Source organism: Globicephala melas, chromosome 16 (assembly GCF_963455315.2).
Source record: "Globicephala melas chromosome 16, mGloMel1.2, whole genome shotgun sequence".
NCBI lineage: Eukaryota > Metazoa > Chordata > Mammalia > Artiodactyla > Delphinidae > Globicephala > Globicephala melas.
Window position 1 is genome coordinate 83814265 of NC_083329.1, and position 22021 is coordinate 83836285.

Consider the following 22021-nt stretch of genomic DNA (forward strand, 5'->3'; position numbering starts at 1 on the left):
AAATAACATACAAGGGAACTCCCATAAGGTTAACAGCTGATTTCTCAGCAGAAACTCTACAAGCCAGATGGGAGTGGCATGATATACTTAAAGTGATGAAAGGGAAGAACCTACAAACAAGATTATGCTACCCAGCAAGGATCTCATTCAGATTTGAAGGATAAATGAAAAGCTTTACAGACAAGCAAAAGTTAAGAGAATTCAGCACTACCAAACTAGCTCTACAACAAAAGCTAAAGGAATTTCTCTAAGTGGGAAACGCAAGAGAAGAAAAGGACTTACAAAAACAAACCCAATGGGCTTCCCTGGTGGCGCAGCAGTTGAAAGTCTGCCTGCCGATGCAGGGAACACGGGTTTGTGCCATGGTCTGGGAAGATCCCACATGCCATGGAGCGGCTAGGCCCGTGAGCCATGGCCACTGAGCCTGCACATCTGGAGGCTGTGCTCTGCAACGGGAGAGGCCACAACAGTGAGAGACCCGCATACCAAAAACAAAAAACAAACAATTAAGAAAATGGTCATAGGAACATACATATCGATAATTACCTTAAAGGTGAATGGAATAAATACTCCAACCAAAAGACACAGGCTTGCTGAATGGATACAAAAACAAGGCCGATATATATGCTGTCTACAAGAGACCCACGTCAGACCTAGGGACACATACAGACTGAAAGTGAGGAGATGCAAAAAGATAGTCCATGCAAATGGAAATGAAAAGAAAGCTGGAGTAGCAATACTCATATCAGATAAAATAGACTTTAAAAGAAAGAATGTTACAAAAGACAAGGAAGGACACTACATAATGATTGAGGGATCAATCCAAGAAGAAGATATAACAATTCTAAATATTTATGAACCCAACATAGGAGCACCTCAATCCATAAGGCAACTGCTAACAGCTATAAAAGAGGAAATCGACAGTAACACAATAATAGTTTGGGACTTTAACACCTCACTTACACCAATGGACAGATCATCCAAAATGAAAATAAATAAGGAAAGAGAAGCTTTAAATGACACAATAGACCGGATAGATTTAATTGATATTTACAGGACATTCCATCCAAAAACATCAGATTACACTCTCTTCTCAAGTGTGCATGGAACATTCTCCAGGATAGATCACATCTTGGGTCCCAAATCAAGCCTCAGTAAATTTAAGAAAATTGAAATCATATCAAGCATCTTTTCTGACCACAACACTATGAGATTAGAAATGAATTTCAGGGGAAAAAACATAAAAAACACAAACACATGGAGGCTAAACAATACGTTACTAAATAACGAAGAGATCACTGAAGAAATCAAAGAGGAAGTCAAAAGATACCTAGGGACAAATGACAATGAAAACACGATGATCCAAAACCTATGGGATGCGGCAAAAGCAGCTCTGAGAGGGAAGTTTATACGTTTACAAGCCTACCTAAAGAAACAAGAAAAATAACTGAAATAGAAACAAAGAAAACAATAGCAAAGATCAATAAACCTAAAAGATAGTTCTTTGAAAAGATAAACAAAATTGTTAAACCATTAGCCAGACTCATCAAGAAACAGAGGGAGAGGACGCAAATCAATTAAATTAGAAATGAAAAACAGAAGTTACAACAGACACCGCAGAAATACAAAGCATCCTAAGAGACTACTACAAGCAACTCTATGCCAATAAAATGGACAAACTGGAAGAAGTGGACAGATTCTTAGAAAGGGATAACCTTCCAAGACTGAACCAGGAAGAAATAGAAAATATGAACAGACCAATCACAAGTAATGAAATTGAAACTGTGATTAAAAATCTTCCACAAAACAAAAGTCCAGGACCAGAAGGCTTCACAGGTGAATTCTATCAAACATTTAGAGAAGAGCTAACACCCATCCTTCTCAAACTCTTCCAAAAAATTGCAGAGGAAGAAGCACTCCCAAACTCATTCTATGAGCCCACCATCATCCTGATACCAAAACCAGACAAAGATACTACAAAAAAAGAAAATTAATGACCAATATCACTGTTGAATATAGCTGCAAAAATCCTCAACAAAATACTAGCAAACAGAATCGAACAACACATTAAAAGGATCATTCACCACGATCAAGTGGGATTTATCACAGGGATGCAAGGATTCTTTAATATATGCAAATCAATCAGTGTCATACACCATATTAACAAATTGAAGAATAAAAACCACATGATCATCTCAATAGATGCAGAAAAAGCTTTTGACAGAATTCAACACCCATTCATGATAAAAACTCTCCAGAAATTGGGCATAAAGGGAACCTACCTCAACATAATAAAGGCCATATACGAGAAACATACAGCAAACATCATTCTCAATGGTGGAAAACTGAAAGCATTTCCTCTAAGATCAGGAAAAAGACAAGGATGTCCACTCTCACCACTATTATTCAACATAGCTTTGGAAGACCCAGCCACAGCAGTCAGAGGAGAAAAAGAAATAAAATGAATACAAATTGGAAAAGAAGAAATAAAAGTGTCACTGTTTGCAGATGACATGATACTATACATAGAGAATCCTAAAGATGCCACCAGAAAACTACTAGAGCTAATCAATGAATTTGATAAAGTTGCAGGATACAAAATTAATGCACAGAAGTCTCTTGCATTCCTATACACTAATGATGCAAAATCTGAAAGAGAAATTAAGGAAACACTCCCATTTACCATTGCAAGAAAAAGAATAAAATACCTAGGAATAAACCTACCTAGGGAGACAAAAGACCTGTATGCAGAAAATTATAAGACACTGATGAAAGAAATTAAAGATGATAGCAACAGATGGAGATATATACCATGTTTTTGGATTGGAAGAGTCAATATTGTGAAAATGACTATACTACCCAAAGCAATCTACAGATTCAATGCAATCCCTATCAAATTACCAATGGCATTTTTTACAGAACTAGAACAAAAAGTCTTAAAATTTGTATGGAGACACAAAAGACCCCAAATAGCCAAAGCAGTCTTGAGGGAAAAAAAAACAGAGCCGGAGGAATCAGGCTCCCTGACTTCAGACTATACTACAAATCTACAGTAATCAAGACAATATGGTACTGGCACAAAAATAGAAACATAGATCAATGGAACAAGATAGAAAGCCCAGCGGTAAGCCCACACACCTATGGTCAACTAATCTATGAGAAAGGAGGCAAGGATATACAATGGAGAAAAGACTGTCTCTTCCATAAGTGGTGCTGGGAAAACTGGACAGCTACATGTAAAAGGACGAAATTAGAACACTCCCTAACACCATACACAAAAATGAACTCAAAATGGGTTAGAGACCTAAATGTAAGACCGGACACTATAAAACTCTTAGAGGAAAACATAGGAAGCACACTCTTTGACATAAATCACAGCAGGATCTTTTTTGATCCACCTCCTAGAGTAATGGAAATAAAAACAAAAATAAACAAATGGCACCTAATGAAACTTCAAAGCTTTTGCACAGCAAAGGAAACCATAAAGAAGATGAAAAGACGACCCTTAGAATGGGAGAAAATATTTGCAAACAAATCAATGGACAAAGGATTAATCTCCAAAATATATAAACAGCTCATGCAGCTCAATATTAAAAAAACAGACAACCCAATCCAAAAATGGGCAGAAGACCTAAATAGACATTTCTCCAAAGAAGACATACAGATAGCCAAGAATCACATGAAAAGCTGCTCTACATCACTAATTATTAGAGAAATGCAAATCAAAACTACAATGAGGTATCACCTCACACCAGTTAGAATGGGATTATCAGAAAATCTACAGACAACAAATGCTGGAGAGGGTGTGGAGAAAAGGGAACCCTCCTGCACTGTTGGTGGGAATGTAAATTGATACAGCCACTATGGAGAACAGTATGGAAGTTCCTTAAAAAACTAAAAATAGAATTATCATATGATCTAGCAATCCCAGTACTGGGCATATACCCAGAGAAAACCATAATTCAAGAAGACACATGCACCCCAATGTTCATTGCAGCACTATTTATAATAGCCAGGTCATGGAAGCATCCTAAATGCCCATCGACAGACGAATGGATAAGGAAGATGTGGTAAATATATACAATGGAATATTACTCAGCCATAAAAAGGAACGTAATTGGGTCATTTGTTGAGACGTGGATGGATCTAAAGACTGTCATACAGAGTGAAGTAAGGCAGAAAAAGAAAAACAAATATCGTATATTAACGCATGTATGTGGAACCTAGAAAAATGGTACAGATGAACTGGTTTGCAGGGAAGAAGTTCAGACACAGATGTAGAGAACAAACCTATGGACACCAAGGGGAAAGCTGCGGGGGGGGGGTGGTTGTGTGATGAATTGGGCCATTGGGATTGACATGTATACACTGATGTGTATAAAATATATGACTAAAAAAAATCACATCTGTAAATACAAGGCATTATTGTGACTCAATTGCTTTCTTCGTTGGTAAAATGTCTTGATTCTGAGTCCAAGTTGAGCTTTTGTTTGACAGCGTTCATGTGACCTATCACTTCTTATTTACATTATGCTCTACTCTTGTTTTGATGCTTCAGACAGCTGACCCATTGGTTTTGTCGTGAGTCCGAAAAAATATTTCTTCATATACTTGCAACTAGGCTTGTACACTTGTTAATAAGAAATTCTTCTTCAAAGAAATTTGGACTAGTTATTACTGAGCAACACAAAACATATGAAAAATAACTTTAAAAAAATGTCAGCTCGACTCTGTCCAGAATATGGGGACAAACTGACGTGAACGGTGCCCAGCCTCTCCCCAAGGCCTCACAGAGCACAGTGTCCATGCGTGAGGACCCAGGTGACCCATGTCTTATCTCCAGGAAGTCATCAGCATCACCAAGCCACGTGGGGGCCCAGGGGAGCTCGGACGACTTAGCACAGGGTACTAGGGACACTTGTGCTTTTCCACCGTGATGGAGGAACTGTGGTCCTTGGAGAGACAATTTCACTGCCCGCTTTTGCTCTGTTGTAGCCAGACTCAGTTTTCAGGCAGAGTCCAGCTTGTGATGTGTGGTCATCCTCTCATTCCATGTTAAGTGTCCAGGCACAGGAGACCCTCAGTCATTTGATGAAGGCCCCGTCTCCCTGGAGCTGACAGCCTAGCCTTGGTGAGGTGTCACAGGAGGGGGAAGCAAGAGGGGCATCAGTGCCTCCAGAATTATTCTTTGCACACAGATCTGAGTCAAGTAGGAGCTTCACAGGCGGTCCTAGGAGGGGAGGATGTCCTAAACTAGGAAATTGGGCTCTGGCACCCGGGCTTCAAGCCCCATCGTGTGCAGTGCAGCCTATCACCATTTCACTTGTAGTCAGCTTAAGACTTTTAAAAAATATTTATTTATTTATTTGGCTGTGCCAGGTCTTAGTTGCAGCATGTGGGATCTAGTTCCCTGACCAAGGATGGAATCCAGGCCTCCTGCATTAGCAGCACAGAGTCTTAACCACTGGACCACCAGGGGAGTCCCAGCTTAAGCCATTTTGATTTCATAAATCAGTGGTGACATTAGTAAGAGTTGTGTTTAAAGTGCTGTCTAACTTAATTTGCTGGTTCCCTTTATTCTGAGGCAAGTGGTCTTTGAGGAACCAGGAGAAAGGGCAGCTACTCCTCCAGCTGCACGAGCGTGTGTTAGTCAGGTCTAGTCTCTGCCCAGCTGGTCTGTGGTTGGAAGGAAAGCGTGTGAGTGTCCGGCCTTAGGAGGGTACATGTTAGACCAGAGGCATCTCATACACTGAGCTGTGTGTTCAGGTTCAAAGTATGATGTCATCAGAGTAGAAGGAAGCAACCACTTTCAAAGCAACTGAAAATAAACCTGAGCTAAGGAAAGAGGCTTATTATTCTGTAGTCATGTGTTTGTTGGACACATAAGTGGAACTGCCTCTTGGACCTCTGCCCAGCACTGTCACATTGGAGCAGTACGTGAAGTTGGCCAACCGCTTACCCATTAAATTCAGGCATCAGTTTCTACAGGAACGACCCATAAAGCAACCCTCTTCCTAGTTCTGACCCCTGTAGTGGGAACCTTGGAAGGAAATTGACAAACAAGACAGGACAGTGCAAATGGTCCCTGAGAATATGTAGGGAATGTGACCTAGGCTCATTAAAGGAGTAATTAATATGCATTAAGATGTAGTAGGAGGGCTTCCCTGGTGGCGCAGTGGTTGACAGTCCGCCTGCCAATGCAGGGGACACGGGTTCGTGCCCCGGTCTGGAAGGATCCCGCATGCCGCAGAGCAGCTGCGCCCGTGGGCCATGGCCGCTGGGCCTGCGCGTCCGGAGCCTGTGCTCCGCGGCGGGAGAGGCCACAACAGTGAGAGGCCCACGTACCGCAAAAAAAAAAAAAAAGGTGTAGTAGGAAATTAAATTCATGAATTTATTAATTCAACAGTTATTTATGCGCTACTCTGTGGTCGGCAAATTCCCTGGCCATGTGGATCTTACCCTCTAGTGAGAGATGCAGACAATAAAAAAGTAAACACGCACATTTTAAAATTATAGGTTGAAATTAGCACTATGTGGAAAGTAAACAGTGAACCATTTTTGCACAATAAAAAGCAGAAGAGTTTCATTTAGAAAGTTTGGTCGGAGGAGGCCTTTCTGAAGAGGCAACATTTACGTTGACACCTAAAGAATTTGAGACTGGTGTAGGGGTACGGTGGTGAGCCTGGCAGGTAGAGGTGCGGGAAGGTCACAGCAGCCTGGCAGAAAAGACTGACTGATCTCCAGGTCATGAGGTGAATCTGAGGAAACAGTCAGGGGCCTGACCGTTCCGACCCTTGCAGTCATGGTAAGAGGCTGACTTTTATCGTGGGTGCAGTAGAAGGCCATCACAGAGCTTTTGAAAGAGGACAACCTGAGATGATTCATGCAGAGAAAAGATGGTTGGTGCAATGGGTAGGAAATTGGACGGTGGTATTGAGAAGCAAGTTAGGAGTTACTGAGGAAACTCCTCAGTAACCTGAGGTGACCCAGGTGAAAGGTGTGATATTCTGCACTAGGAGAGGCAGCAGAGGAGACGGGAAGAGGGTGCTGGGACCCTACACATGCACGTTAGCACAGGTTCCTGGCTGGGGCAGCTCTGGAGGTCAGAAAAGTCTAGTCTCAGCTCCATGAATGATGAGCTTATGTTAACCAGACCTTAGAGATCAGGAAAGTGAGCTTCCCCCTTTCTTCTCCTAAAGTGATTTACAAGGTCTGAAACCCTGGGTATCAGGAAATTTACTTTCTAAAGCTTAGTTCTCCAAAAATGATGTAAAATCCTAAGGTGAAGGTTAGATGGAAAAAAATCTATGCATTTGCTTCATCTTTCCGTGTTCCAAGAGATCTTTTTAAATTTTGGAAAATCCTGTCTCTAAGCCTCATGTTCAAAAATGGAAGAAAGTCACCTTAAATGTTGTGGTTCCAACTCCCAACAGACAGCTGGGGCCAAGAGTCAAGAAAATAGCTTTTCCACAGACTTTTTTGCTTTAAAAGGATTTAAACCTTGTTGCACCTTCTGCTGAGTTTGCAGAGGCTTGTAATGGTATTTGAGCAATTATTCATTTCCCTTCAGCATTTGCTAAAAATATTTTTTGGTGTCTTAGCGAAGTTTGTCATAAAACTGTCTTGGCAAAAAATATGCTTCATGGAGTAAAGATATTTAAGATTACCTGTTAAAAATAACATCGTGCAGCTTATATGAGCTGCAGCTAGCTCCTACAACAAGCTATATCTTAACCAGCAAGCCGTTATTTGGGGGTCATTTAAATTTCTTTAGGAGCCTCTCAAACAATGTGATGGTTATAACCTGCCGGAGGAGGGGGCCAGACCTGTTCGATTTGTCCAACGCCGATTTCTTAGGTTTGTATGGACTTCTGCCGGAGCCTGGATTTTTTAGGTAGTGACAAATGCCCCTGCATCCACCCCCATGTGACGTCTTCCTGGCTGACTCGGAGCCCCCGGTAGAGGAGCCCACTGGCCGGGCACCCTTCCTCCTGTCCGCTTTGGGACTTCTCCCTCAGACACGGGGGGGCGCGGGTAGTGCAGAGAAATGGAAGGTGTTCCTTCTACATTTAAAAATTTGGGATCGTGGGGTCAGTAATGAGTACTCAAAGCTAGTCATGAGAGATGGAGGTGGGCGAGATCGTCCCCAAGATGTAGGCGTTCGTCTCTACAACAGGTTTGCAGCTGATGGCAACATTAGACCCAGACATTGCAGCATCATTTTATTGGACAAAGAGCAGTCAACTCACTGGTTTTGCCTGCTAAAATCTGGTTAACATTTAAGAAGCAACTGTGATAAGGCGCGAAACTCAATTTGAGTGTATGGGACTTTCACGTGCTTGGGGGGACTGTGGGCAGTGAAGCCACTTTGGAAAACAGGCCTTTCCTCAAAGGGGGCAGACTAGGAACTTCCCTGGCAGGCCACTGGTTAGGACTCCGTGCTTCCACTGCAGGGGGCACGGGTTCCATCCCTGGTCGGGGAGCTAAGATCCCACAAGCCACAGGGAAAATTAAAAAACAAAAAAAGTGAGCGTACAGCTGCCATGGGGCCCGCAGCTCCTGCCGCGGGTCTGTGGAAGAGGCCTGTGGACACGCAGCAGTGTCACTCATGACACCTGAACAACTCGGAGGTCTGTCCACTGATGCGTGCGTAAATAAAGCACGGCGTATCCTTACAGTGGAATAGCGTTATGTGATAAAAAGAAACGAAGCACTGATACAGGCTGTAACATGGGTGCTAAGTGAAAGAAGATGGTCAGAGAAGAAGACTGTGTGGTGTGTTTTGCTTTATATGAAACACCCAGAATTAGCAAGTATATAGGATCTGGAAGTAGATTAGCCCTTGTCAGGGGCTGGGGACAGAGAGGAATGGAAAGTGACTGCTGGTGAGGTTTCTTGGCGGGGTGGAATGTTCTAAAACTAGATGGCTGCATAGCCCTGTGGGTTAGGGTTTGTTTTGTTTCGTTTTTTCCAGTTTTTTGTTTGTTTGTTTGTTTTCTGGCTGCACCATGCGTCTTGTGGGATCTTACTTCCCCGACCCCTCCCCGGCCCTCGGCAGTGAAAGTGAGGAGTCCGAACCAGGAGACCACCAGGAAATTCCCTGTTTGGCCATGAATTTTCCACTTAAATGGGTGAATTTAATAGTACGCTAATGATATCTCAAAGCTTTTTTTTTTTTTTCTGAAGAAAGTGAATAGAATTCTCACATTAACCACTAAGCCTAAAAGTGGACCAGGATTGAATGTCCCACCCTCAGCGGTCTGTTCAGATTGGTCACAGTTTTGAATTCGTACATCAGTTACTTTTCCTTCTGCCTGGTCCACTCCTGGCCATTTCCCCTGTGCCCAGGGGACGTACTCAAGGAAAGCAAATCTTTTAACTACTAACATGAATAAATGAGCTAAATCAAAATTTCAGAGACAAATCTGCTGGCAAAAATTATAAAAAAATAAAATCACACAGTTAATTCCAAGATCAAAATGATCTCCATCTATTTGAATACTTAGTGATTTATAATAACTTGACTCTGTAGTGATGAAATGACTAGTGCTTTCCCTGTGTAAACTTCAGACTCAGGAAACCTTAATTCATGTTAAAAATATACAGTACGTGTGTCTATTCTGAAATTACTCATCTATTCTAAATAAACTTTTTTCAAATCTAATCTCCATAGGGGGGGAGTCAGATTGTCCAAGTTTTCTTAAACTGTATTTCTAATGGAGAAGAGATAAATACTTAGGGGGGAAAAACTGGATATAATAATGGTGAAAATAAATAAAAAGGGGAAGAAGTTTGTCTGCGTTTGCTATGGGGTAAAGCCCCATCTCTCACTTGTGTTTCATGAGGTCTCCACCCTCTCGCCAGAATGTCTCCCTACTCCTGCCCACCGGCCCTTACCTGGCATCTGAGTTCTCACTCGTGACCCTCCCCACAGGCCTCTGACCAGGTCGCTGCTTCTGCTTGTCATAAACAGTTAGGCTTAGAAACACGAACCATGGGCAGCTGCTAGGTCAGGAGAGGAATTTTGAGTCCATGTGAAGAAAGCAGACATTTTTTGAGGCAGGGACAGACCGTTTATATGGTGCTTCCTAGCCAGTGGGCCCTCAGTGAGGACTGGCCGTGCTGGTGCTGCAGAACTGGCCATGGAAGTATAGCGTGGTCTGGACGCGGGCATTTCTAGTCAATTCAGGTGTCCACCGTTGAACAGCTATCATAACAAATAAGTTTCCCCCAGCCTGTGTTCCTTGGTTTATGTGGAAAGTTCTTGTTTATTATTTGTTCCTCCTTAGAAGGACCTTCAGGTCATTGTCACCGTGGTCGTCATCATCATTATCATTTAAGTTATTATACATGCATGATATTTCTTATATGCATATTATAATTTCATATCAAACTCAAATTCTAATGCTCTTGGAGTTTTAGGAGCTATGATTTACAATTTTTAAGATTTAATATTTTTAAGATAATATTGCAGAACCAAAAAAATGAAAATCATATCATACCTAATATAGTTCCTAAAATGATGTAAGACTTCTCTTTTCAATTTAGGCTTTCTAATGATAATATGATATTATTAGCTCATGGATACACCAGAGGTTTGTCAGCTTGCTCTTTTTTTTTTTAACTGAAGTATAGTTGATTTACAATGTTGTGTTAATTTCTGCTGTATAGCAAGTGATTCAGTTTTACATATATACATTTTTTTGATATTCTTTTTCATTATGGTTTATCACAGGATATTGAATATAGTTCCCTGTGCTATACAGTAGGCCATTGTTTATTATCCATTCTCTGTATAATAGTTTTCATCTGCTAATCCCAACTTCCCAGTCCTTCCCTCCCCTACCCACCCCCTTGGCAACCAGAAGTCTGTCCTCTATGTCTGTGAGTCTGTTTCTGTTTCATAGATAAGTTCATTTGTCATATGTTAGGTTCCACATATAAGTGATATCATATGGTATTTGTCTTTCTGACTTATTTCACTTAGTATGATAATCTCGAGGTCCATCCTTGTTGCTGCAAATGGCATTATTTCATTCTTTTTTATGGCTGAGTAGTATTCCATTGTATATATGTACCACATCTTTATCCATTCATCTGTTGATGGACATTTAGGTTGTTTCCATGTCTTGGCTATTATAAATAGTGCTGCTATGAACATAAGGGTGCATACATCTTTTTGAACGGTAGTTTTGTCAAGATACATGCCCAGGAGTAGGATTGCTGGATCATATAGTAACTCTATTTTTAATTCTTTGAGGACCCTCCATACTGTTTTACATAGTGGCTGCACCAACTTATGCTTGCTCTTTTTGAACGTTGTCTTATATGAAGCCCAGGAGCATTTTATTTTACTTTATTTCATTCCATTTTGATTTATTTTGCTTTTGTTTCCTGAGTAAGATCGGTAATAAAACGCTTAAGATCCCTGATACCTCGAATGTCTTTCTAAGTTTGAAAACTTTAATCAGCTTCATCTTGTTTTTTATCTTGTTGAGGGATGTTGACATTCTCTGGATAATCCTTCAGCTTTCTCCCCATCGTCCCCCACAGCCCTGGCCATGCTCCACCCCCAACTGATTACAAAGGTCACCCCTTCCTTTAGGAACAACGGTTTTGCTGTCACCTGTGTGTCACACTCTGTTCTAGATAAAGTGTTCCTGCCCTCACATCCCTGATCTCATTGATGTCTCTGGAGAAAGGCTGATGTGTCTCCTTATAAACCCCTCCCTTGAATGATTTAAAGCTTGGTGCTGAGCTGTACAGAGTCCTGTTTGGGTAGCCGTGCCTCAGAGAGGATGTGGCCACTCTGCATTTACTAAAAGGGCATATGGTCCTCCCAGCGTGAGCTGCACCTGCCTTGTGTTGTCTGGAGTTCTCTGAAGGTGCCCTGTGCCAGTGCTCAGTCAGGAGGGAGGCACTCTCTGTCCTCTGGGGACTTTGGGCAGAGGGAAAAGAGGGCTGGAGGAGGTGCTGGCGGTGCATGTAAGCCTGCCGGGCAGCGCTCTCTGAGAAGCGACAGATAAGCCGGGACTTGAAGGAAGTGATGGAAGAAACCAGGGGATTTCGAGACGGAACATTCCAGACAGAGCGGCAAGTGCAAAGCCCTGGGGGGAGGCTGCAGTGGCTGGAACAGAGTGAGCAGGAGGAGAAAGGTAGAAGATGGCTGGGCTGTAGAGAGAGGTGCTGGGGCAGATTGTGGAGCCTGGTGGACCAGGTCAGTGAGACTTCCAGAAGGAGGCCATAAAGCAGAGCTGCTGGTGCTTACGGGAGTGGGAGGAGAATCGACCTTTGAATTTGGGAACTTGGGGGAAGCGGCGACATCACAAGAGCAGGCGCCGTCAGGTGGTCCGTGACAGACGCCTGGTTAGATGGGCACAGAGGATGTGGAGAAGGGGATGATGGGCAGTACATGTAAAGGGTGGCAGAGAAGGAAGGTCTCGCTGGAGGGGGCGGGGGATGAGAGATATTTTCTATTTGATGGGATGAACAGCATATTTTTAACCTGATAGGAATCATCCAGTAGAGGAAAATATTGCGTGTTTTTGTTCTCCCTTCATATGTGTGTTTCCCTCATGCATTCCTGTGTTGTATCGCCCACATCTCTCTCTCGCAAGACTCTAAACCATTATGACATTAATAGCTCTGTTGTACTCTTTTTTGAGTTTTACAGGGAAGAAACGTGATAAACTCACTATAAACTAATCCCTATGTCTAATAGCCCTTGAGTTCCTGCCCCATCAAAAAAAGGTTTTTCTAAAAGAATAGGATCCAGGTTATTCACCCACATCCTCCTTGGTATTGAATTGTCAAAAGAAAAACCATAGTGTGAGTACCAATAGAACTTAAATTTATATCTCACTAGCTATAATCAAATGCTTTTCTGAACCATATGCAAAAGAAAAAAAAGGAATTGCTGAAATTAAGAAAATATCTTAACACATGTGGAAATAGTAAAAGGATGTTTGCACAAAAAATGTCAAATGTAGTAAACAACACTGGTCTCCTGTAATAAAAAAGGTACTTTGCTGTCAAATGTGATTTTATAATAGTTTTGGCCATCATGTGTGACAGAAGTTCATTTTATTTACTATCATGAATTTGTGAGACCAGGAGCTGTCATTTTAACCATTTTATTGAGGAAATGTAAAACATCCTCAATACCTACAGAAAGAACATGGTCATTGTTATGGGACTTAGATAAAGGGCACATCAGCTGAGCTACTTTTGTAAATTCCATGTAAATCTGGGTCTAATGTAGAATTAAAATAGTCTCTACTACAAGAGCCATGAGAAAAAGAAACCCTTTTTTTTTAAATGAGCGATTTTAAATTAACAGTGAAAACTATGTTATCAGAGCTTTAAAATCCTAACGTGTTTATGAATACAAATATTACAATTTTCAGTAACGGTTAAAAGCTTATCATCTAAGCATTTTTAAACGTTCTAAATGGTACCTTCTAGCTTTCTCAACTTTTTCTGATACCACGGTAAATTCCTTGTGGGAAGAACGTGAGAAAATGATACTCTGATTTGACAGAATATAATTCATGGTCTTTATTTACACAGTGGAGTGTGAACCTTACTGTTTAATCATCTAGTCACTAAGGTACATATATTTCCCATCTTCAGCAGCACAGCGTGTCAGCATTTCCAACATTTGTCAGAGACTCTAACCACCTACTGACTGCTGTTCAGTTGAGACCATTGGGATCTGAGATAGTGGGGGAAATGTGCTCACTGTCCTTCTGGGTTTCTCAGAGTTGTAGCCCTCTATCAGGTTAGATCACCAAAAAGCAAGGGCACAACACACTCCAAGTGTGTGCCGAATCCCCTTTCCTCAGAAACGCCTTCATTGAGTTAAAGCTTAAAATTTAGTTGCTGTTTATATTGAGGATTTGTGTTTAAAAAGAAAAAAGCCATTGGAAAATTTCTCTGTCTTCTGTATTTTTAGATTTTTACTGACTAGAGTTCACATCCCTTATGTAGAGAGCCACCGTCAAGAATTCCTCCTAGAAATTAGAATCAAGAAAATGTGGTGGTAGTTTTTTCTCCGGATGATCTTGCATGCTTTCCTTTTTCAAAGATGAACACTACAGCCCACTGTGTTTCCATTAATACTTTTCCTTGAATAGGGTTCAGAATTTGTCCAGTTAGAGTGCTTCTCCTCAGGAGCTAGTAAAATACATGCACCCACTTTCCCAAATAGTTTCTCTTTCAAAAACCATTTTAACCTGCCACGTTTTATATGTTCAGAGTTTTAGAAAATTCAGTCTTTTAAAATTAAATGCTTCTAAATAAACAGAAATAAAAATAAATATAAATATAAATTAATATAATGAATGTAAATATATAAATACATGATAAGTATAAATACATAAATGTAAATAACTATGTACATATGTATAACTAGAGGAAGATTTTGGTGGCCGTGTTTTTCATCATCCCATGCCTTTGCCTTTTGAGGAGGCCACACAGATCGATGCTTATTACACCTAGAGCTGAGGAGGTGTTGTCTGTGTCTGTCTGGATCTGCAACGTTGGTTTCTGACCCTGAGCGACTAATGTGACCATTTTAAGTTTCAGTTTCTTCACTGTAAAAGTTGGGTAACAGCAGTACCCACCTCATGGGGTTATCCTGAGATGTGTGTGTGTGATTTTTTGTTTTGTTTGCCTTGAAGTGAGAGCCCAGCCGGAGAACCCAGCTGTGTCCTCCGGACCCATCTTTCCTCACCTACAGCCTTTCCAAACCTAGGGGGAAACATTTCTTCCTATGGTAGCTCATCCATGAGTTACAATGTCCTACATTTGTAGAACATTAGACAGTTATCAAAGAGATGCCGACTGTAAAGAATTCATTTGACTGCTTGAATGTTATCTTCTGAATGAATGATTCCTCTCTTTTGACCCACCTCTACTCCGAAGCGTGGTCCAGGGGCGGGGGTCCCCAGGCTGGTCCCCGAGGCGTGGTCTTCAGGCGGGGGTCCCCAAGCCAGTCTCCGAGGCACTGTCCCCAGGCCGGCCCCCGGGCGGGGGTCGTGTAAAGCGTGGCCGCCTTGAGTCGCTGCCGCTGTGCGCTCGCTGGTACTAACTGCGCCGTCAGCCCTGGAGGCGCGGAGGCAGTTTTCCCTGAAAGAGTCAGAGAGTATGAGCGATGAAATTCAGAAATTAGACTCAAATTCAGAAATACATGCCTGACGAAACTTCAGTTGTTTTCCATTGCAGTGATAAGGAGCGCTGTGGTTGATGGTTTCCACTATATTTTCAGGGGGTTTGGGGTGGTGGTGGTGAGCATCTTGGTCATAAAGGAGAGCAGGCCGAGATGGAGTCGAGTCCACAGGGCGTCTACACCTGCTTCCGGCTCTACTGGAGCCACATGCCGGCTCCCACCCAGCTTCCGTCCAGAGCCCCTCCCCTCTCTTTTGGATTAGAATGGTTTTCTGGGCTTAGTAGGCAGCTGTGGGGACTCCGCTGAGCTGGGCGGGGGAGTGGTCTGCTCTCAGCAGGTGGGCGGAGACCTATCTCCGCGAGGGGACCCCACGCCTCTGCCCCGGCGGGCAGTGAACCTGGCCGCCTTACACTCACTTAGACCAGATTGTTACTGCTCAGTGGCAGGAGTGGCTCCCTTCTCATTCCATTGAATGACGATAGCATACCTGTTTTCTTAATGAGGGTGAGGCCGCCAGGTGTTTGCTCTATAAAGTAGATAAAAATTACTCGGCCTGCGGGCCACAGAGACGTGTGGTTTCTCTTCTCTGTGTCTGTGTCACTGTTGCATCTCACAAACTGTCTTTACACTGAATCACATGGAACTTTTTGTATGTTTGCCTTACAATAAATGGGTCTGGGGCTTGGGAAGGAAAGTGCAGAGAAATATACATTTTTATTAGGAGAGAAATCAGAAACCACTCTCTCTATTTAGAATAACCTTTAGTATAAATGTATCCAGTTGTATTAAGGACAAAATTATTATTGGAATTTAAACTAGTTTCTTTTTTCTAAATTGAAGTATAGTTGACTTACATTATGTTAGTTTCAGTTGTACAACATAGTGATTCAGTATTTTTATAGATTATGCTGTTTCAAGAAATTCTATGATAAAAAAATACTTTTCATTTTGTCACCTACCTTTGTCTTCTCTGTGATATAAACCTTAAAAATATTCTCAGTCTCCTGGACTCATTTTCTATGCTTAATAACTTCTAAGCTTAATATCTTAAAGCCAGAGGAAGCTGCTACAACTGAAAATTTTTCAATGTAGGGAATAAAAATCTATATAGATGTATTGAAATTTATTTAGCTTCTTTATAGGTTACATTTACAACTTCATTTTTTAGAAGATAAATTTAGTATAAGAGTTTTCTTGAAATTTTAAGCTTAGAGATGTTATGTTTTCCTCTGGTCATTTTTGCCCAGACAACAGTTTTCAACGGAGGACTCATCTCATAGTCACATTGCTCACAAAATGCTCACTCCTTATCCTGTATTCTCTGTAGCATCACAAAATCTGTCATTACTGACCAATGGTGTCACACTTCTCTACCTTGATAAGCTTGAATTTCAGGTTTCACATTCATTCCAGCCTTACTTGACATCTTCCCAAACAAGCTGCTGAATGGGCAGGTCGGGTTGTGCGGTATCTTAGGATCTTCTCACCAGACACGCTGAGTGCTGTCGCTGGCTGTCGCTGTCGTGTCCTGCCCGACTGTGAGTCAGACTCCTGGCCGCCCTAACCTTCCAGACCCAGCTGTGGGAGGTGGAGGGCGGTGTGTAGGGGAGAAGCCCTGGCAGCTGACAGGACTGCCTCCAGGCCCAGGAGCTGTATCTGTGTAGCTGGGACTGAACTCAGAGCATTATTGCTCTATTTGAGGCTCATTTAGATGAGCTTAGTTGTCTGGTTTTCCCCTCTAGAGAAGACAGGAATTTTTTAAAGAAGAGAGAGGATCTATGTAAGGCAGATATGCTAGCACCGCGAGGAGTGATCACAACGTGCCATCTTAGGAACAGACAGAGGATTTAAAACTGGCTGTGAGGTCAAGTCCAATAGAGCACAGTGTGACATCAGAGTGGGTGAGCTGCTGTCTACGCCTTCGGGGCCTTGAGGGAGGCCTGAGTCCGCACATCACAACAGTGATGAAGGTGGCATCAAGTAAATGTTAAATATTTCCATCTGTTTAAGAAAGAGAAAAGTTTCATTTTTTCAAAAAGTCTATTCAAAATTGGTTATACAAAGATTGGTCCTTGTAGGGAGTGAGTTTCCACTTACTGGGAATCACCCATTCATTTATCTAACTCTTTTTGACCCATTGCCAGGACAAAAATTAAGAACAAAAAATATTTGTTCAAATTGGTCACCTACTCTGTTTTCCAAACCTGATTCCATCTGTTTTTTGGTTTTTTCCCATGATTAAATTCTCCCTTAAAAGATCAAGGAGCGCCTCATATTATTTTATTACTTTTGGTCCTTCATTTGAGGGATAAGTTCATACTTTGGAAAAGTATTCAGCACATTGTTGTGACTGAAGTTTTATGGGCAGTAAAAGATATTACACCAAAATTTAACATAAACGTCAAATTTCATGGCCATGATATACTCTTTGTATCCTTCTGTTCTGTCTACCTTTCCTGTTTTCTAGTCTCTGCTTTCTGTGTTGTTTTTTTTCCAAAACCACTAAAAGTGATGAGAGAAGAGTTTTCCTTATCACATCATTTGTTTTTGTTCATATTTTCTTTTTTGTCTAGATTTCTGGTTAGAAGTTGCAGTTGTTAGAATTAGCCTACCAAAGATGTCATCTGAAAATTTTTTACTTCCCTTTTTAGTTATCTAATAAGGTAAAAATCTATTTTTTTTGTGTGTGTGTGTTTATTTTAGAAGTATAGTTGACTTACAATGTTAATTTCTGCTGTACAGCAAAGTGATTCAGTTATACATACATATATATTTTTATATTCTTTTCCATTATAGTTTATCATAGGATATTGAATATTGTTCCCTGTACTATACAGTAGGACCTTGTTGTTCACTCATCCTATATATAATAGTTTGCATCTGCTAATCCCAAACTTCTAAGCCATCTCTTCCTCAGCCCCCTCCCAATTGGCAACCACAAGTCTGTTCTTTATGTCTGTGAGTCTGTTTCTGTTTTGTAGATAAGTTCATTTGTGTCATATGTTAGATTCCACATATAAGTGATATCATATGGTATTTGTCTTTCTCTTTCTGACTTTGCTTAGTATGATAATCTCTAGGTCCATCCATGTTGCTGCAAATGGCATTATTTCATTCTTTTTATGGCTGAGTAATACTCCACTGCATATATATATAACATCTTCTTTATCCATTCATCTGTTGATGGACGTTTAGGTTGTTTCCATGTCTTGGCTATTGTGAATAGTGCTGCTATGAACATAGGGGTGCATGTATCTTTTTGAATTATAGTTTTGTCCGGATACATGCCCATTAGTGGGATTGCTGGATCATATGATAACTCTATTTTTAGTTTTTTGAGGAACCTCCAGACTGTTTCCCATAGTGGCTGCCCCAATTTACATTCCCACCAACAGTGGGAGGGTTCCCTTTTCTCCGCACCTTCGCCAACATTTGTTATTTGTATACTTTTTTGACGATGGCCATTCTGAATGGTATGAGGTGGTACATCATTGTAGTTTTGATTTGCATTTCTCTAATAATTAGCAATGTTGATCATCTTTTCATGTGCCTATTGGCCATCTGTATGTCTTCTTTGAAGAAATGTCTTGATCTTCTGCCCAGTTTTCAGTTGGGTTGTTTGGTTTTTTAATACTGAGTTGTGTGAGCTGTTCATATATTGGAAATTAGGCCCTTGTCAGTTGCATCATTTGCAAATATTTTCTCCCAGCCAGTAGGTTGTCTTTTCATTTTGTTTATGGTTTCCTTTGCAGTACAAAAGTTTGTAAGTTTGATCAGGTCCCATTATTTTTGCTTTTATTTCTGTTGCCTTGGGAGACTGACTAATAGAGTCAAATCTTGATTAACTAACGCCCTGGCAGTCCCTTTTGTGTGAATGCAGCCACATTAAAAAAAAAATCATCTTCGTGAATCATGCACAAGAGCTATGAATCCATACGCCAACCACAGACCCCCTCCTAACTGGAGGTTAAACTCAAGTGCAGGCCGAGGACTGTCCCCTTCAGCCAAGACCTGACTTCCTCCTTCCTCATGTGACTGCTTTCTCTTTATAAATGAAGTACTATCCCTCTTTTCACTCCCCTCCTCCTTTCCAAATAAGACGTGTAGGTCATTTTTGTTATTTGAAAAGTTATCACCACTGTGCCTTTTCACTTAATATCTAGTTATGAAAGGAACATCTTTTTCCTATTCAGTTTAGGAAATTTTAGCACTCATTGAATGAGGGGCGAGGCAGGAGGGAAGAGGGTTACTCAAGGGGCCTGCACTTGGAGCCGAGAACTCCTCCTGACCCCCAGAGGGAGGCCCAAGTAGGAGGGCACTCGGGGGCCCTCTCCCTTCCGGCTCACCTCATTATTTTTCCTCTTATTTCTGCCAACTCTGGCGGCAAGCTCACCTCCAGGGACACGTTCTTTTTTCCTGCCTAAAGTGTGGGGAAAATGTCAGAGTTTTGTTGAAATAAAATTGGCCTTTGGAAGAAGCAGCATTTGCTAGGAGACTTAGGATGGGTGGGCCCCAAGGGGACTGCAGGGAGCCCATTCCTGTGGTTTGGGGTCGTGACCTGGGGGTTCACGGCGTTGCCTCGAGGGGGAGGGAGCGCCGGGGTCCTGGGGCGCCGCGTGGGGAACCACCAGCTCGGTTCCGGGGCGCAGCTTCTCCCGGTGTCGTCCACATCGGATCAGATTCTCCCAGTGCTGCTTCCGAGCGCGTCCTGGCAGGGGGGCGGGTACGGTGGGGGAACAGAGACGCCTGGCCCAGAACAGACACGTGGGGGCCCGGGAGCTGCGTTTTATCTGATTCTCCGTGATTCCTCTGCTCCTGACCTTGAGCGACCGCTTGGGAGCCATGTGCGCGGCTGGGGTCTGGGGACGCAGGGACCACTCGCTCCCGTCGGACAGGGAAGCAGCGGGGCGGGGGAGCTCTGGCCTCGGTGGCGGGTCCCAGGCAGCAGGGTCCCCGCGGCGCCCCCAGGTTACTCTGTACAAGTCCTCTCCCCTCACCCTCAGCCCCATTTCCCCTTCCAAGAAAAGTATGGAAAATTAAGATTTCTCTTTGAAACGAAGCTCAACTGTCGACCTGCTTCCGAAGAATTTCAGGAACCCCACCCGCCAACCCCAGGGTCCCCTCGGGGCATAGCCCCCGAACCCGGCGCTGGACTCCGAGCGCCCCAGCCTCTGTGCGCACAGGCCTCTCCCCTGACAGACGCCGGGCTTAAGTGCCCCTAGCCCGGTGCCCAGTCACTGCGAGGGCTCCTTGACCACTCTCTCTAGCTCTCCTTGTGTCTGCTGTGGGAATGGCTGGACTTGTTTTTGTGTAAAATTTAATATGTTTGTATTAGACTCAGCTTCCTGTGATACTTAGAAAAAACTTTTAAGAACAAAATAAGTAAGATAGTGAGAAAATTAAGATGCTTTGGTGATTTACAAACTTGTGAAGTAGATTTATTTTAAATGTCACAAAACGCTTTAAAGAGCTCCAAGTAAATTTAAAAGGGGATCTACTGGATTTTTGCTAACTGCTAAAAAAAAAAAATGTTTTCCTTAATTTCTTGTCCAAATATTTCAACTTATATTAACTGGTAGTTATTTCAGAGGAAGATGGGAACTCTGCAATCCTTAGTTTGTTATAATGTGTTTGTATTCAAATGTTTGGAGAAAAGATTAAAGGCAAACTTATGGCTTGGGAAGAAAGTAGTAGAAGTGGTAACAATGGATTGTTTTCTAAACTGTCATCATTTTCTGGAATTACTGACATTAGCAACTCAGCAGGCATTTTACATCCAAAAGGATTTATTTTGATCTGCCACGCTTTACTGTGAGCTGCAACAGTAACCTCATAGCTGCTGTACTCCATGATTTGTTCCCTTCTGTTGTTTAAAAACAGGGGTTCTTTCAACTGCATAAGAGATGAATTCTATCATTAGAACTTTTACCATCAGGCTCAAGAAGTATATTTAAAACTCATTTCTTTCAGGAAACAGGTTTCAAGATCTAAGTCTTTTATTAAGATAAGTCACGGCCTTTTCAGTTTCTCCAGAAATACTCTATTTTTAATTCCCGAGGAAAACCACAGTAATAAAAACAAATTAACCTAATAGGTTATTTTCTTTCTTATGGCACCTATTTTTATTAATAGAATTCCAGCTTACAGATTTCTTACTATCTGTTTAGTTAAAGCAATCATTGGTAACATTTTACAATATTTTATAAAGAACTTTATATATATATATAAATATGTCTGTTTATAAAATCATGGACTGATTTTTTTTTAACATCCTTATAGGAGTATAATTGCATTACTATAAAGAACTTTTAAAGTAAAACTTTTTGGACCTTTGCAGCAGCTCTGTGTGATCTTCTTAGTGATGCTGTTCTGCATTATCAAGCCCTTGTCCTTCCTAAGGGACACAGAGGGCAGAGCGAGCAGATGTTACCCAGCGTCAGACAGCAGAGCCAGACTTGCTGCACAACCTCCCTCCCCATGACGTCCTCTTTTAACTGTTCCTCTGGTAAACTCAATACTGTTTTCCCTTGGAGCGTGTGTTTAAAAAGAAATCCTAGATGCGTTCAAACATTACTGCTCACTCTCTATTTTCTGCTTTTGAATGACTCATTCCCATGCTTGATGAAGCTCAATTTTTTAAAAAACACCCCAAGTATTCATTGCACAGACTTCCATGCCTGGGGAAATGCAATGTGGAAACTGAACCTAAGACCATTTTAAATAAACATATGAGTTTTTATATGGTACTGCTTATTTAATTATTTAATGCTTCTGATTTATGTAATAGTGCCAGCCCCATTTATGTAATGGAGCCAAGCTCAGCACCCTCACCTGAAAATGAAGGATATTTCT

At 41.8% G+C, this 22021-nt stretch overlaps 1 protein-coding gene across 2 annotated transcripts in view; it reads left to right on the forward strand.

Annotated features, from left to right (window-relative positions):
* The window catches only part of FMN2 (formin 2), a 310405-nt gene that overhangs the window by 285197 nt on the left and 3187 nt on the right, over positions 1-22021 (forward strand). The gene's annotated exons all lie outside the window — the stretch shown is intronic.